Here is a 19,662-nt window from a genome sequence, read left to right on the forward strand (position 1 = left end):
ATCACAGTCAAACTGTTATTGAGATTGGCACTCACTCTGATATTCTTACATTTATTAAACAAACGTTAATAAGCACCTATATATCAAACCAGTACTTTTTAAATTCAATTCTACAATTGAAGCTTAACTCTAATACTTGTGTGATCTTGGACAGGATTTAATGTGTCTAAGCCTCAGATTCTTTGTTGAGTGGAATTAAAAATATCTACTCCATTGAGTTCTTAGAAGGAGACAAATTAAGGGCTTTCTGTAACTCACTTAGAGTGTAATGATGATGTATTCTAAGTAGCAACTGATATTATTTTTGGTATATAAATGTGAATCACAATAAAAAATCTCACATTTCAGAACGTCAATTGAGGAACAAATGGAAATATGTAAGTTACACTCTAGAAAGAAAGAATAAGATATTAAATAAAAAGTCCATGGAGAAAGCTAAATAGAGTATATAACTATATTCCCTTCATTTTATTAAAAAAAGATAGCTAATCAAAGCATCTATAGCCGGGCAGCCATCGCCATTTTTAGCGGCTCTGCTGGTATAGCCTGCCTCCTTCTTTCCTCTTTTCTGAGATTTGCCCTTCATATGGCTTTTGTTTAATTTTGCTTCTACTTTTTTCACTACCCTCTCTAATAACAAATAAAGGCCACTTTCATAGGCATAATTAGAATATTTGAGGGTTTGTTTTTTGGATTTTGTGTGGTAAATAACATGTGATAGTAATCTATTGGGAATTTCCAATGCTTAACATTTTTTCCTAACAGAAAAAGTATCATTTGTACTTTAATATTCAGGTAGTGCTTCATTCTGAAAAAGACATGGGGTGGGGGACAGTATAAAGGAGCCTACTAACAGGAACAGAAGGAATTTATTAATTGAACACTCCGGAATAGAGGTAAATACTGTATCTAAGGTATTTTATTTTCCCAGCTCTATGTGCTCCAATGCTGCTATCGTTAGCAAAGGAAAACCTAAAAGTAACACAATCAAAAAACTTTCAACAAGGTTTTTAGAGTCAATTCAGGCAATTTTAAGAAAAAAGATACTATTATTGGTCAAAATTGGTGGCATCATGACGTTATTAAAGACTCTGAGGTGTAAGAAAATTATTCACTATGTGGATTCTGAAAAAAATAAATGCACACACTGTCATTAGTTTTTAGTGTTTTTTCTCCTTGATCAGATATATTTCTGAACTCCATCAAAGCATTACAGTCTGTAAGGAGGAAGAAGAGAGATAAGGTCTTTTCTCTCCTAAATGTCATAAAAAATAACAGAAAAGAAATGGAACATGGCGATCGTATGAGGTAGTTCCAGCCCAAATCCCCATTAGTATTCTTTGTTTTGGCTCTTTGAAACATTCTGGTATCAGAAGGGACATATATCGTGAGAGAAAGAGAAGTTTCAGTTTGTAGGGGTGAGCAATGTGACCAGAGAAATCCTCATGAGGGAATTGATTTTTAGTCTATATCTTGAAATATAAAATGATACAAAGATCTATAAAACAGAATACTAAGGTTTTAATTTAGACTATAGAGTGAGAAACAATATAAATTTAACCATTGTTTTATGAACTTTAAGACAAATTCTGACATCAAATATCACTAAATATGGATTATCATTATCAAGCATTTTTTTACCCATCAAGACCAAAGTTGTTTCTTCCATCACCTTGTTTCCAAATTGATACATAAGAAAGAAATAAACCTAGAAAGAGGCAAGGTATATAGTAATTGCTTTAAAGATATTGATTGAGCCAAGAATGATTGAAAAATTTAAAAGGAGCCACGAGTTTACAGTTTGGAAAATAATTCTTGGGATTCTGCTACCAGCCATTTTGTATTTATAAATATTCCAGTGTGTATGCAGTCTAACATTAATATCTCAAACCTACCAAATTTTATTTTTAATGAGATGAGAAATCAGATAAAGATTACAACTAGAACACATACATTTCATAAAAAATTATAAAACCACTTTTGTTCAGGAAATATATTAAGATCAGAAAAAAATGATAGAATAATTCATGGACATTTACATGGACAATTTTGTTAAAAATTGTCATTTTATGAAGAGGTTGGAATAAAAAAAAGAAACCCATGCAAATTGATTTTCTAGATTCCTTTCAAGTATATTACAGGAGAAAGGACTTTACTCTCTTGCATTTTTAATACTTATTTTTAGTGATAGAAATTTCAAGATGGTTAGGAGTTGTTATGTTTCCAAAAAGTAATCAGATTATGACTTGCTAATGTACGAACTTGTTTTTAAACAATTCCTATGGATTAAAATTCCATATGCTTATGTCTCAAGGTTTTCCTTGGAAAAAGTAAATTGATAATAATACTAATGATAAGAATTATAGAAATAATTTTAATAATAGTTACCTTTTCATATTAAGAACTTTCTAGGAATAATTCTAATAGAGACCTCTAAGTTAAATTCTATTCACTCTGTACTTTATAAATGAGAAAAATTAGAATTTAGCAAGAGTAAATTGCTTGGCCTTGCTTACCCATCTAGTATGAACTGTGGTTGTGATATAAACCCAAGTTTGTCTGACTAGGTAACTTATGATTTCCAGAAAGAGTTTCAAGGGTAATTGAACTATGATGAAGTGATAATCTGAGGGATTATGTGTGATGAAGTGGAAATAAAACAATATAAAATAGTATGACATATCTAAAACCTTGTGATAAATAAATTTTATTTATTTTCTATCAAAGTTGTATTCAGAGATTATTCTATAGGATTTACTTAGAATTTTACCTGGAGATTTACCTTTCAGCTTCATAATTACTAAGCCTTGTGAGTGAAAAATCCTAGTCTGAGTTTGAATTCAGTGACTCAATTGTTCTTATAATATTTGCATGCTGATGCTTTATTATATTGAGGTATAACCTAAGTAGCTTGGATGAACAATGCCTTATTTTGATATTAGCACACATTGTTTTTATATTTGCACACATTTTGAATTATTTTGCATATCATTATTCACTCATCATAGTCCTTTATGAGTTCTACTTGAATTACTTTTATACTTACATAGGAATGGGAAATCTCAGTAGAAATAAAAAAATCTTTCAAATAAGTGTGCACATAACTATCAAACCAAGTAGAGGTTGATAATGATTTGAAGAAGGTAATATAGGAAAGAGGTATGGCTATGTTTAAATTTTTCTTTGATTAGAAGTTATATAATATTTCTTATTTGTATTCCAACCTCTACCTAACCTAATGTTGGAGTTCTACTGTTTTAATTCTGTTAGTACTGTGAAGCTGAGTAATTTATTCAGTATGTCTCAATTTTTTAGCCATATTTATATAATAGGAAGTCCTTTAACATTCTCCTTCATTTTTATGTAAAAACCATGCTTGCACTATATTGTATGGTAGCTCAGTAAACTAATGTCTCCCATTTCCCTCAGGTAACAGAGTAAATTTTCCATAGGACTGTGGAATTCATTCTAAAAACTCAGAAACATCATTTTGTTGACAGTTTTGATAGTATATGTGTCAAAATATGCAACATAGCATTGACCATTTGCCAGTTTTGCTCCCTAATGTGTGCAAAGTGCTTAGAGGAGAATGTGACATAGAATGAGTACTCAACAAATGTTCATTGAATAAGTGAATTTTTTAATTTCCTTTTTTTATTCATTAATATGCATTTTTGAGTGTCCATTTGTTAACCAGACATTTTGCTAATCACTGTGAATCCAAAAGAGGATTAAAAATATAAAATTTTGCCACAACATAAATCCTTGTTCAGATATTTTTACCCTACTCGCACCGTGACGGGCTGCTCATGGGCCTAAGGAGTTCCAAATGCTCAGATCACTTGACTATAGAAACCTGCTTCACATTTCAGTTACTGCTTCTCTGTGAAATCACATGATACAATTAGGAAGAAAGACGATTATTCAAAGTTATATCTCACAAAAAGTTACACATTCAAAAATAGAGTGCTCTGAAATTGCAAAGGTATAAAGTCTGAGTTAAAAATTACTCAATTTCCAACTATTTTCATGGGTAAAGCTCATTAGATTTTTGATAGAATTTTATCCATCCACTAGTTAAAAGTAAAAGTAACCCATCTGCCTATAATTCTTCATGAACCAAAGACCTAGTAATTTATTGTGTTTCCTGAACCCTCAAGGAAAGAAGAAGATTTTAATAAGAAGCTGTGTTAAATTCAACCATTAATGTCATACATTATGTAGCTTCAACGACCATAATGGTATCTATGAACTTTCTTTGCTCATTATTTTTATGCTTGCTTTAACATAGCTGGCAGCTTGTCCTTTCATCCTGTCAGAGCCACCGAGCTACGAACTGTTGGTCTGAATGACTACTTGGCAGAGCCCTCGAGAACTCCTGAGACCCTTGTGCTGGTTCAGGGGGTGACAAGCCTTCTTCTGACTCAGGCACTAATGGAAGGACTTCTCAAGAATAACCAGACCATACCGGATTTCTGAGCAAAAGGGAAGATCAGTTATGTTGTAATACCTTCTGGGCTCAAAATGCTCAAGCATAAATGGTGTGCCATTTAGATGGGGACATTTCACGTTACACTATGCAAGGACTAGGCAGCTGTGTTTAATAGAGAGAAAAATAAATAGGCAGTCAGTTCCACGCCTCTTTCCCCAGGAAGATGAACACAAACATTAAACAGGTATAATTAAGAATAAAAAGCATGTTCTTCCAAAGAGAGATAGTTATATCTCACTCAGGAATTTGCCAAAGAGTAGAAGTAGGAACAATTATTCAGGGGAAGAGCATTTTGAATTTGCAGTTGAACTAGCTATATGATCACGGGCTAATGCCAAGCCCACTGAGCTTTTGTTTCATTCATTAGCATGGGGCTGTGAAAGATAAATGAGATATATGAACATTGTAAAGCAGAAAAAAAAGTCATATGACCATATGGTGTTAATAGTATTTCCCTCAGATTTGCAAAACTGTAGATTCGCTTCTTATAGACTCTAAGCCTTGACCTCCTTTTCTTTACAGCATTTACTTTAGAAAACTTGTAATTGTGAATTCTTCCTCTGAATCTCTGAGATGTAAGCTTTTTTCAAAAGCCCCTTGCCAGTTTTACAACCCAGGATTGTCTCAAGGACCAGGGATCTGCCGCCTTGAAATGGAATCATCAATAAGGTAGGCCCACGTTTCTCAGTCTCAGAGGGAGAATCGGAGCCTAATATCAGTGAGTATCTTCCTCGAAGTTATAAAATGATCTCCTTTCATGAAGATACAAGAAAATTTAATTTTCCTTTGGGTAGGCAAATTAGTAAGCATAAGTGGCCTGCGTTCCTCTCCCTGCCCCCTGAACTCCACCATCCCTGGCTCTTAAAAACTCTCTGGCCCTTTGTTTCAGCAGAGTCGAATTCAGATGGTGGCCTGGTTTCTCTCTCCTATAGGTATAGTCTCCACTTGTTCGACTTCATCCAGCAATTTTTGCTTTGACACCTGCTAACAAAATCTCCTTGTGCTTACCATACACACCACAGCATTCACCTTTGGTGGGTATCCTTATTTACTGAAAAATGACCCAAACGCTGAATAAAACATTAATATTGCTTGGTAAGTCCTTTCTCAGCAGATCTCACTGAACACGGTGTGATTCGGACAGCTCTCGTTCTGCCCACTGAAGCTGAAAAATGGCTTCTTTTATTGGCACACTTCATCCTAGTAATATTTACTCATTTTTTATTATTAAATCTGCTCCTTGCCTAAAACATCTCCAGAAGCAACAATAAAATGTCATTAATTAAAAGTGAAAAGAGTGATAACTTTGAAAGATAAAACCAAGCAGTAACAAGAAATAAGCATAAAAAAGGAATAAAACCCTAGAGACTATACCAGGGAAGCTATCTCAAATAAGATGATATTTTCATAAACGTATTTTAGTACTTAACCATAGTATAAATTTCTTATAAATAAATTGGCAATTTTGGAGTATGTTATGAATTCTTTATACTTTTTTAGAACACCTTAAGTTTCTGTTCGTACAATGAACACAAAGAAAATAGTCAAAAAATGTCAACACAAACATATTTTAAGTAGACACACATAACACACACGCGCACACAAGCACAAACACTTGATTTCACGTTTTCTTTCTTATGATAATTAAATTGAATCCTTTGAGTAATGCATAATAGATTGATGTTTCTTTTATGAGATAAAAAGTAAATTTCCAAAATTTACAACTCTTAATAACAGATTGAATTATTTCAATATCATGTCAGACTAGAGTTACAAAAAAATGGCTTGCTCAATTATAAAGTAGGTATTTTATTTATAGTGGGGAAAAATCAATTTCTCTGGTTTTCTACAGTCTGTGACACACACTGGAGTGTCGGCCAGCTGTTGTATACTGGTCCAGGAGAAGGACCAAGTGTGGATAATTAAGTAGCACCCAGAGAAGTGCAAGCAAGCATGCATCCCCGAGTGGATTCAGTAACTGTGCCTAATTCTTTTCAACATAGACTCGGCAATCACAGTTCTACTGTGTACATGGTATGTCTTTGTGCAGCTTTGCACTCTGTGGAACGAGAAAACGATCATAAATTTCTAGCATATCACAAATCTTATGTAACTGCTGAAATGAAAGTCTTAGTTAAACTAATGAACATATTCCACCTTTTCTATTTCTGACTATCCCCCAAAACACATGCACATACACACACACACACACACACACACACACACACACCCCTAATGGACCCAAAACGTACTTTTCTGAGTGCTACAGGATATGTAAGCAATGCCATAGCTAAGAAGATCACAATACATGACAATCGAGACAACTTTTATTTTAACATAAATCGCTTAAACGATGTCCAAAACCTTGAAACAAACTGAGAGAAAACCTCTACACCTACACCTCACTACCGTAACTTCTGACATTTCCAAAAATGAAAATAATATATCTCCACTATTTATTTTCATACGAATTGACCATATAGCAAACTAAAAGTTTGTTCAGACGTAATTTTATTTTATGATATTATTATGATTACAAAAGTAATATGTCTTATTCATTTAACATTGGGACTTTATTTGGAGATAGAAGGCAAAAATAAGCATTGAGGGTGGGAGAAAAATATTATTAATTTATTATTATTGTTATTGAGACTATAGTATGGAACATCTGAGAAATGATTGGGGTCAAGATCACCTGTAATATCAGTACCTTAATTATGAGAGTCAGTGTAGCATACTAATTAAAAACATGATCCGTGAAGTCAAAACAATGTAGGTTTGATTTTAGATCCACTAAGAGCTGTGTGATTTAAGGTCAATCACTTGACAATTTTATACTGCAGTGTCTTCAATGATATAATAGTATAATATTTGACGTATATGTTTGCTGTGAGGAATATGTGAGTAAGTGTATATAATCTACTTTTGTGCAACATGTGGAATATACTAAAATTCAATAAATATGATCTACTACTATTAATATCATCCTTCCTAGAAAATATATGCAAAATCACCAAATCTTTTTTCTATATTTTAAAAATATAAATCTTCTAGTTATAAATTTGAATCCCATTTTTTTACATATTCATTTTTCATTTTTATGCATAAATTGCACATAATTTTCACATTATTTTTTCATTTATTTTTTTTTTCATTCTGTATTTGAAAAATGATTTTTGAGTACCCACTATATTCTGATATACTACTAGGAGTTGGAGATAAAATAATGAGCAAAATAAATGCTGTCCCTGCCCTTGTGTGACTGACAATCTAGTGTAGGAGGCAGGCCCAGAAGGAAATTCCTACAAACAACTCTAATACTGCAAGTTGTGCCAAGAGCCCCCAAGGAGAGTCACGAGGTGGTGTGATCTGGACTAGTCGTGATGCAGTGTTTTCCCTGCAAAGTCTACTGAAAGTGAGAGATGAAAGATGAATAGGTTGAAATTCTCTAGGTTAAAATGACAAAGCAAGTAACCTCAGCCAATCCCCTGGTGGTAGAGAGTGTGGAGATTACGTATGCTTATTTGTTTCTTTGTTAACACCACAGAACAAAGAGAACACAGGGAGGGTTTTAACTTTTGTTTTGAAAAGAGCTTTTGGCTCCACGTGAAGAACAGATTCATAGGAGCTGACGTAAAAGACCAGTTGGGCAGCTGTTACAATAGCGCAAATGAGAGATGATGTTAGTATGGGCTATGCTGGTGGTAAGCATGGAGAAAAGTGTATGGGTTTGAGAAATGTTTAGTAGGTAGCACTAACCAATGCAACGATGGATTGGATATGGGGGACACTTGGAGGGAAAGATGGAAAAATGCCCTCAGATCTGTGCAAATTTGTGAACGCTGACACCATTTTCTGAAGTAGGCAACGCTGGATAAGGGTCAGATTGCTTCACTTTCATCAGGGGGAGTTAAAAGATGTGTTGAGACATATAAGACCTATCAAATAGCATGTTATTATGGTTTTTATACTGAAGGTTTCTAATTACTGCGTTTTGTTCCATTGATTGTGTATATTTCATTTTGTTTGGAAATCCTTCATTGCTGGACAGTTACATTCTGTTCACTTTTTCACTAAAATAGCTAATACTATGATTGAACATTTTTGTGCCATTCGCTTGTTTCTTGTTTCAGATTATTTATTAGGGGGAATATAATAGAACTATAAGTCCTGGGTCAACTAGTACTAAAACTTGTTTGCACTTAATGAATTTTGCCAGCTAGTTTTCCAAAATATTGTAATTACTTATACTGTCACTAGCAAAACATAGATGTGCAAGTTTAATTACACGTTTGTGCTCATCACAAATTCAATAAACCTCACTTTTCACGCCATCACAAAATCTTGCTTAAGCAAGAAAATAAACCTCTCCACATCCCATCTGAGGCCACCCCTTCTCAGATTTCTAAGTGCTTTATGTTTCTTTTCCCAAATCGATTGAGACTAATAATGTCTCTGTGTTCAGAGTAAACTCTTCTGGCAGGGTAGCCCCATACTGTAGCCCCTACAGAGCAGTCACACTAAAGTAAACAGGCGTGAAAAGAATGCTTTGCTCAAAGTCTGGCCATCATCCTATTTAATTCTTAATCCTGTTTGAAACAATACTTTCCCTTTAAAATTATGATTGATGAAATTAAATATTTAAATCAAGATGCAAAGAATATTTTATATCTCTTTCTATCTATCGATCTATCTATCTATCTCCTTTCCTTACAGGCATACACACAAACATATATAAATACACACAAATATACATATATATATCCTCTATATATTAAGAGAAGGTTATATATAAAATTCTATGTATTAGAAGAAGAGGAGATATGTGCATGTGTATGGCATGTGTGTATACACATATATATACATATATATATATATTTTTTTTTTCTCCTGACATGCAGTCTTCTCTAAGGGCAAATAATGTTAAAACGTTTTTTTGTGTCCTTTCAGATATCTTTTTTTTGGTTATACAATTTCATTAACACAAAGAGGTCACTTTGTGTACTATTTAGTAGTTTGTTTTTTTCATTTCAAATACTATTTGGTATATATTTTCATATCATTATATGTAGAACTTCCTTATTCTTTTAAAGTAAATGCGAAGTTATCCCTTTGTCTAGATGGTCATAATTTTTTGTGTCAGTTTCTGTCACTGGACATTTAGGTTGTTTCCATTTGTTTTTGGCTTTTACAAAAATTGCACCACGATCGTCTTTGCTCACATGCATTTGCATACTTGTCTAAATACATTTTAAGAATAAATTCATAAAAGTGAAATGTCTGAGTCAACATTTACACGTTAAAAATTTGGCTATAGATTTATATATAGCCCTTTTATGAGGAAATTGTGTCAATTAAATTCTCATTTTTAAGTGTGAATATACATAGTGTTGTGCTGGTAAGTGGTTAACAACTGCTTCTCTGCCTTAAAAAAAAACGCCCTTATTGACAGTGGTTGACGAAGTCCATGGTAGAAATCCTCCAGCCAGTGCCAATTTCAGGTCACCAATGTGATGTTACTGGAGTCAGAATTGGCTAAAACTGAATATAATCAGCTCTCAGGAGCTGGTAAATCTGTCTCCAACACGAAACTGATTATGCTTCCTGACAATCCCTGGGTGTATCCAACTTTTAAACATATTTTAATAGATTAACAGAGGTATTACTTTTTATTTTAATTTGCATTAATCAATAATAAATGAATAGTTTGTTATAGGTTAATTGGTCACTTAATTTGTTTTACTGTCAGCTGTGTGTTCCTCTCCTGCAGTTCATTTGCACAGGATTTTTCATCTCTCTATTAGTGATTTGAACCATTTCTTTCTATAGTAAGGAAAGCATTCTTTTTCTTTCAGTTGTCAATATTTGTCATCTGTCTTTTAACTTTTATCGTGATTTTGTACTTGAGTGCTGCAGAGTTTTTAATTTTTATGAAGTTTTATGAAGTCAAATGTATTAATCTTTCCTTTTAGGCATTCAGATTTGTAAAAATTAGAAATAAATATGTGGACAAATTAATTAATGTCTTTATATGTCAGTTTTCTTACCTGTTAAGTAGGAGCTGATGGCTATATTTCCTCCCAACTCAAATAGCATATAATCCTTTAAAATATTTCTACTTTGGTACTTTTAAGCTGGGTTATTTCTCTGAGAATCAAGTCTTAGAGAGAAAAATTTCGCTCAGTGAAATAATCCACCATTCACTAGCAATATACTTGAAAACAAACCTTCAGTTGTATCCCATTTCTATTTATGGCCAAATGTATTAGTATGTGGAAATTTCCCAACCCAATGACTAGGCTCTTTCTTAAAGTGAGAGAAGTGCCCATGTTGCGGTTCTAATGGGGACGGGAGAGTCTCCTAGTAGAGGGATGGGTTCCTCATAGCTATGTTTTCTTATGTCCAACAAGAATTTTATTTATGAAATTTCACCAAATAATTCTTCTGTAGTGTATTCTGTAACTTTCCCCCCATAACTTTCCTGCACTTTTTTTATAGAATAAAAGATAAGGACAGATGTAAACACAAGCAACTTTCAACTCATGATTCTTATCAGTTGTAGATGAGCTGTTTTAAGTAATACAGAAATAAGACCTGCTGTCTTTTCTTATTTTCAAATTCATGCTCCATTTTTCTTCCAGGATGTCAGGATCAGAGGACCTTAGATGCAAGATAATAGACTAGATTACACCACATAAGTAAGTTACAGCCAGACCTGAAAAATATGTTGGTGTGAATGTGTGTATAATTCAGCTGCAATCTATTGTCATCTTGGAGACTGGTTCTGTTTGAAAATACTGCTCATAATTTTAGAATTGAAAATGCATTTAGTATTTTAAAATATTGTCATTAGGATCCCAGACGAGTTCTTAAGTTTCTATTTAACAGATTAAGTATCTAAGAGAAAAAATATTAAAGGAACAGAATGTGGATCCTGGGAAATTAAGGAGCAGTGTTTAGGAAAGGTTTTCTCTCTTATCCCTTCTGTTACTATTCCCATTGTTGCTGCTCAAGGGTATCAAGGGCTGCGGTTAGAGAAAATGAATGAAGAGGTTTATTAACAGTAAGGAGAAATGGGGAGATACAAGTCAAGTCCTTTACCTATTCATTCTACCTCAGAGCTCTGAGTCGACAACAGGCAGATGTGGTATCCCAAAATAGTGATACATTTCTTTTCTTTCTTCTTTTTTCCTCGTGTCTCCTTCCTCTATATCTCTGCTCCTTTTGCACATCAGATCCAAATTCTAATGAACTGCCATAATAAAGGCAAGGTAGAAAGGAAGAACCAGGCTAGTGTATATTTGATGGGTGTAGGATGAGCAACTGAATCTGACAGGGAGAGGATCTGTAATAATTAGGAGAAAACTGAGGGACAAGCAGAGATTCTGCAAAGCAGATAGAAGGCAAGCAAAGTAACTATTCCTGTGTAGTACATGAAAGCAAGTGTTTCCAAAGGCTTTTTTCTTAAACTGTATATTTTTACAGCAGTGTTAGGTTTATGACAAAGCTGAGAGGAAGGTACAAAGATTTTGCATATACCCTCTGCTCCTTCACATGCATATCTTACCACATTATCAATATCCCCCATCAAAGCGACACATTTGTTCTGGTTGATGAGTCTACATTGACACATCATAATCACTCAAAGTCCATAGTTTACATGAGGGTTCACTCTTAGTGTGGTACATTCTATGGGTTTGGACAAATGTATAATGACATGTAGCCATGTTTAAGGTATCATACAGGGTATTTTCACTGCCCTAAAAATCCTCTGTGGTCTTCCTATTCATCCTTCACTCCAATTCCCAAATCTGGCAACTACTGGTCTCTATCGTTTTGCCTTTTCCAGAATGTCATTTTGTTGGAATTGTACAGTATGTAGCCTTTTCAAATTGGATTCTTTCTCTTAGTAATATGCATTTAAGTTTCCTGTGTGCCATTGCATGGCTTGATAGTTCATTTCTTTTTATTGCTGAATTCCATTTTCTGATGCACCACAGTTTATTTATCCATTTACCTACTGAAGGACATCTTGGTTCCTTCTAAGTGTTGAAAATTATGAATAAAGATCCTATAAACAGGGGCTGGCCCCGTGGCCGAGTGGTTAAGTTCACGTGCTCCGCTGCAAGCAGCCCAGTGTTTCATTGGTTCGAATCTTGGGCGTGGACATGGCACTGCTCATCGAGCCATGCTGAGGTGGTGTCCCACATACCACAACTAGAAGGACCCACAACAAAGAATATACAACTATGTACTGGGGGGCTTTGAGGAGAAAAAGGAAAAAATAAAATCTCTAAAAAAAAAGATGCTATAAACATCCACATGCAGGTTTTTGTGTGGACATAAGTTTCCCACTGTTTTGGAAAAATATCAAGGAGTGTAATTGCTATATCATGTGGTAAGAGGATGTTTAGTTTTGTAAGAAATCAGCAAACTGTCTTTGAAAGTGCCTGTACTATTTTGTATTCCCACCAGTAATAAATGAAAATTCCTGTCCTTGTCAGCATTTGGTGTTGTCAGTGTTCTGGTTTTGGCCATTCTAAAATGTATGTAGCCAAAAGCTTTTAAATGTTATAAAAATTTAACTAAAGGTGCTTAACAGCATTGATTAAGCAGTAACAGTATTGATTAAACAAGTTTGCATTTTACCTTAAACCAAACTTTTTTCTATTTGTATTTTTGTCCTCAATAGCAACATGTTTCTGAAGTGAGTAAATTCATAAATGTTTGAACCTTAAAAGCTTTAAGTCCATCTTGTACATTCTCTTACAAAATTCCAGAATATCCTCTTAAAAATTCTTAAAAGTCAGTTGTGCAGACACTGATTGCCTAATTTTGCGCATGAGACACCTTCTCTGCAGAGGTCATTCTCTCAGTAGCAACAAGGAGGCAGTAAGGTAAGCGTTTGAGTGTTTGGGCTCTGGACAGATTGTTCTGTTCTTGCTCATGGGATATTAGGCAAGGTGTTGGATATCCTTTTGTATTTCAGTCTCCTCACCCCCCAAAAACGGACAAAATAATACAGTATTTTAAGTATTGAACCAGAAAATGCATGTAAAATGATTAGGAAATGCTGGTCCCTACATAAATCTTGGTAAATCTCAGTTATCATAAACTACAGATAGATAGGAAAATGGCCTATATTAATCTAAACTGTCTCCACTTGAAACCCAACCAATTCCTCTTAAGATTGTTCAGGTTTGTTAACAAAGGTTAGAAATCTGTATAGTGGGTCATCATTATATTACTACCTTTCTTCTTTAATTCTGTCTACATTTAAATTATAAAGTTTTCACCTTCAAGGTTTATTACCAATCAGCTACATCCTTGATTTGTATAGATGTATTATCAAAACAGGAGGTGCCTCCCACCTGCTCCCCAGGACCGGAACATCTTTGGGGCCAGAGGTGAAAGGTAGTGAATACAGAGGTCAGTGCTATAGATCATGTGCCCCAAGTTAAACCCACAGAGCAAAATCATCAAGTCCCTCCAATTCCTTGCCTAGTTCGTTGTCTGCCCATCATTACAACAACTTCTTATTTAAAAAAAAAAGGAGTACTATTACTAGGAAAAATTAATTATGAGGAATAAAATGTTCGTGCTTCTCATGCTAGGGCAATCTCATTTTGTTGATTTTTGCTTTCTCGTACAGATGCATGGTCTGCGGTGACAGTTCATACCAGTTGGTCAATCAGCATTTGAAATGTCAGCAGTGGCTCAGAGCACTGCTACTGGTACCAGGAGCAATGTTGGGAGGTAGACATAGCTTTACAAACAACCAATCAACATCAACACATCAAATGTATGGTGATGAGATCCTAGTTAATCATAAATAGCAAATATGGAGAAGAAAAATAACTAATGCTAATTATACCAAGTATATATGGGTGTCTTCACTGTGATATGAAGAACCCAGAAGACAGCGAGGCATTCCTAAGTGCCTTTCATCTCTTCTAGTAGGAACAATGGCTTGTCTTTGTCACTGACATAATTTATGACTGCATTTGGCAAGAATATAAACATATTACATCTCCCAAACGTCATTGCAAACATTTTCTCATTGGCCACGTTACTAATTGTATTTCTCTTAGCTTCCCTTGGAAATTGTACATGTTAACTAACTTAGAAAGCGTGTAGGAATATTCTTTAAGCGTATTCACTTGCTATTAGCTCACTGTTTTAATTTAAAATTACAAATTAGAACCAAAAATCACATCTTCTAGTTTTTAAAAGAGAGCAGACTCCAAGCTCTCTTTAGTGAAACTTTAAGGCCTCTAAGAATGAACAACTGGTGTTCTTAGGGGATAGTTTATAGGATCTGATACAGTATATAACGAATGACGGTTCTTGAAAGACAACTTTTTGGGGGGAATTATCAAGTAACCGCAGATGTATTGGAACTAGTTTGCTACTTTTTTTAGGGTAGGCTGAATTCTTATCCCTCTTTATTTCTTTGTAGCAGAATTTGAGGGCTGAGTTTGATGACATTACTTCTCTAAAGAAGATATCTTCCACACTATCCTTCAAATTTCTTCTTCCGGCAGGTGCTGTGGTTTATGACAATGATTGTACAAACCTTTTCTTGGTTGTTCTCATCGATAGGCCTAAAGGATCCATTCATTTTAAGCACTGCTGTATTTTCTACAGAAAGTCTAATGGGAGTCTAACAAACACTACAGTAAAAGTGCAAACATGGTAAATAACAATGTCCAAATATTGAGACAATGCTTCCACATGACCCCCTCACTAAAGAGCAAATTTATGTATAATTTCCTATTTTCTTCTTTAATATAAGCTTTTGAATTTGACTTCTGTGACTGCCATAAAAATGTCCTCTCATATCTTTGACATCAAAGAACCTAACTGGCTAAAGCCCCGGCTGCTGGATTTGGGGATCCATCTACGTGTACAAGCTGAGACAGTCTACTCATGCTGGTGACTGAGCATGGCAGGGATGCTAAGACAGGCTCATTCCTGGGAGATATGGGACTCCTCTGATGGGCAACTGTGCCTGAAGACTCCTTACCAGCCTTGCTGAACCCCCCAGAACTGCACTGCAATCTAAGGCTACCCCCCAAACTCCTTCCTTCGGTCTCTCTTTCACAAGGGTCAGAGCTACACTGCAGTCTGACAGCATTCCCAGCATCACGCCACCCTCACACTTTTAATTTGCCCTCACAGTCATTTCCCCTAATAAATCTTTTGAATGTTTTTTTTTTTCCATATTGAAATCTGCTTCTCAGAAGACCTGAATTTACACAAGCCCTCATGGGATTTTATCTCGTTACATCACTGCAAAGAAAGTTGCTAATTTAGATAAAACGAACGTGTGGAAGAGTAAAAATGAAAAGCATGTTAATAGGATATGTTAGTGGAAATAAAAAATATTTAACCTGAAATATTCTAGGAAATGGCGATTCTGGTTATACAATTATATTAAATATTCTAGTAAAGGTTTGTATTTATTGAGTTTTAGAGATGACACCTATATAGGGAAGCTGTAGTTTAGAAAAGGTTTATTAGCACCTAGTTGATAATTCATAGCAATTTTTATAGAACCTGAAGGCATTTAACAAGAGATATAAAACTGCTGTCCTTGTCTTTGGGAAATGTGCACAAAATATCTAAAGTTAGGAGGAGATTAAAAGCACCCTAAAAATTGCAGGTTTCACTATCACAGATTCTATCTTTGTTCTGTCACTCCTGCTACCTTACTAATCCACAGTATTTTTCCAACTAAACTTTGGTTTCTTATCTGAACCATAAACTGTTTGCAAACAGGAAGAGAAGAAAAATTGACAAACCACAGTGAAGTGATATCCTATCAGTAAGGTTTAAAACCACTCTGCCTTCTGTTTCAATTACCAGTGACAAGCTAAGCATAAAACGTGTCATAGGAAATGTCACTTGCTGGATTAATTTGTCTCACTTCTGTTGAAAAACAGCAGTCTATATCAGGATTCTGATATTTGTTGCATAGAGAAAATGCAAATTGAATTGTTCTAGTTCCAAGCATGTTTATAATCCTCAAATAAAAACATTACTTAATGGGCAAGAAGTTATGACAGTTCCCATGAAGTTAAAAGAGAAAAGGAGCAATTTGTGTAATGATCCGATCACTTACGATTGCGATAGATAAAGCACAATAATATTCTATAATACAATTCAATTCTGAGATTCTAAAAAAGTATAGGAATTCTTTTCAGTTTGTAGAAAATAGCAATAATGGAATGGGAAGTAATTCCACGCAGAGGGACTAGAATGAAGAAATGAAAACATATAGCAGAATTTGAGATATATATCTGGAGGATCAAATAAATTTAGTTGGACTGGAGTGAAAGTTCATGAAGAGTGTTTCGAGGAAATAAATATAGAAAAAGACAGCTAAGGATGACTCCTGGGAGATGCTGAATGTCATAATCAAGAGCCTATTTCCTATTGTTTAAGCGAGTGCTTCCCAATCAGGAGGAGGTATATACTGAAGACCAAGAAAGGGGACAGTCTCAAAGAACTCACTGTTGTGGAATGTTTCTGAGAGGTCAAGACGAAAAAGACTGAGGAAAGAGATTGGACTCAATGAGTAATAATGCCATTTATTATTTACCCACACCAACGTCTGTGGTAAGTAATTTACCTTCATTCATCTCATTTAATTGTCATAATAACCATATAAGTTAAATCCTATCATATCCGTTTTGCCTGTGAGGAACAGCAGTTTAGCAGGATTAAGTAACTTTTTAAAACCATTTGTTAAGTAGCAGGGTCTGGTTTCAAACACAGATCTGTAGCACTTTGAAGCCTATTCCTTAACCACTGCACTGGCCCACACAATTTGTGACTTTCCACAAAATCTACATGAGCTGATTAGGGAGCTAAAAAGTGAATAAGTGGTCAGAAATTAAAGCAACTAGAAAAGAACCTTTGAGAGACTTTGAGGTTAAAGGAGAAGGATGACAGCTGGAGAGAGGAACATCATTAAATTTGTCTAGCTGCTGCTTGCAGAGAGGTGTGTCTCAGGTCTCCAGCCTTGCTTTTCTGCATACTTTGCCCATTTAGGTGTGACCCCTAAGCCCTCTCCAAGACGCCTTTGCCCTCCTTCTCTGTTTTCCTTCTTTTTTCTGTCTGTGCTCAGACTCTGCCCATTTCAAATATCACTCAATTTCATCTGAGCCATTGCCTTCCTCTTGACTTTTACATTATTTCAGTTAACACTTATAACATCCTTGTACTTTAACCAGGGCACTCTCATCTTTTACCAGAAATTGAGGGATGGGGGTCTTATGTGTCCGTTATTATCTAATTTAGGGTAGTGCAATTTGAGGCAAGATGCATTGTCTTTCTTCCTTAGAAAAGGTAACACAGTAAAAGAGGGATGAGGCTTCTCGGTTCATGCAGCTTTTAAAGAAAAGCCCGAGATCAAATGTTAAATGCGGATTTTCAGCAACTAAGAAGCAATAAAACTGGAAGGAAAATCTTCTGAAGCAGACTCAGGAGAAGGAGGCAGAATCTGAGAAAAAACACACTGAGGATTACCGGGGAGAATGTCCTTTGGGGAATGTGAGCACTGAGACCAAAAAATATGGGAGCTAAGATGATCCACAGCCTGCCGTGGTTTCCTGTTACCAGTCAGTGTTGACCCAAACCAGGCAGCCCAGGCACAAAGCAAGTAACTTGGCAGCGCTGGTGCAGTTTTGGGGTGCCAAGCTCTCCCCAAACCCAGTGGAGAGAACCCCCTGCAACCACAGGAAATGGGGATTCCAATTCAGGAAGGACTGCGGCCTTCACTGCTTTCATCTTTGTACCTTCTTTTCTGCCGAAGAATCTGGAATATAAAGCAGTGGCAACACGTTTTGAGGAAGGATCTAGTTTTTCTGAAACTTAATGGGTTAGAAAATAGATATAATAGTTAAGGAAACATGATGTTATTAAAACAAAAAAAGGCCTTATACTGTTTGACACAAGAAACCTTATTTATTTTTACTAACCAGTCCAGTGCCCTTGCTCCTGACAGGAGACTCTGCTTCAAGTGATCACTGAGAGACCTGGCTCTTGTTTGTGGCTTTGCCACCTTCAACACGTGGCTTCCAAAGTTGCCAGGCTCCTCTGCATGAAGCCACAGAAGGGAAAAGCATGGATCATGATGCACGGAAGATTTGGTCTAGAAGTGTTGTTTTTTCCTTTTACTCACCATCCTTTGGCTAACTCACTATGCCTAAGTGCAAAGGATGCTGGGAAATGTGTGGGCACACAAAGGGAATGGATTTGGTGATCGGCTGCCAGTCTCTGCAACAAAAGGGGAAAAACACCAATATTTTAAAGCTGTCAGCAGTAGTTTTTAATCCTTTTTCAGGCAAAAACCTTTTGTAGAGTTAATGGAAAGTATGAATGGGCATTTTGTTTTTGCAGAAGAAAAGCCAAACTGCAAGCTGTTCTGAAGGGATTCAAGCTAACCTATCCTGCACAATAATTTAAAAGTTTGTCTTGTGGATTATTTGAACTTTCAAAATTTATTAAGATTTTGATTGGAGGTGGAGGAGAGCCTGGGAGTAGAAAAGAACATTTTCCTTGAGCACTGCATTGATCTAGAGAGCGTGAAGTTAGAAGTCAGGTTCAAAACTTCCCCAGTGAGGGAGATGAACTGGCCCTTGCCATCTGACAGCAGGCGAATGGACAATAAGGGGAGAGAGCCAGAAAGACTCACCCTGTAAAGACGCATGCTTTGTGCTATCCGGGAGAATTTATGGCCCCTGTCTGGTGCTAACATTTTCTTTTCTGAGTTGTAATTTCTTCCTGCTATCTCCAAGCTTTCACTAAAGTTTGGTTTAGAGTTACAGCTTGGACTAAGCAGAGTTTTGTAGAATTAAGGTGGAAATCTGCTCCCGTGTTTGCAGTGAAGAGTCATGGGCAGACTGACGGCAGGCTGAGAAAGCAAGTAACTAGGTCACCTGCACTGGCCGGAGCACAAACCAGGGCCCTCTCACCAGTGACAGGACCGAAGACCAGAAATACTTAGACACTGACACCCAGCAAAAACCCTAAGCTTTCTGTAGTCACACAGAACACACATTCTTAAAAATATTTTCCTTGTTTATGAAAAGGGGCTTGTTCTTTGATGATGGCATATCGAGGGGACATCGGAGTCAGAGCAGATCACGGGCTATAAAAACAAG

Source organism: Equus caballus, chromosome 14 (assembly GCF_041296265.1).
Source record: "Equus caballus isolate H_3958 breed thoroughbred chromosome 14, TB-T2T, whole genome shotgun sequence".
NCBI classification, from domain to species: domain Eukaryota; kingdom Metazoa; phylum Chordata; class Mammalia; order Perissodactyla; family Equidae; genus Equus; species Equus caballus.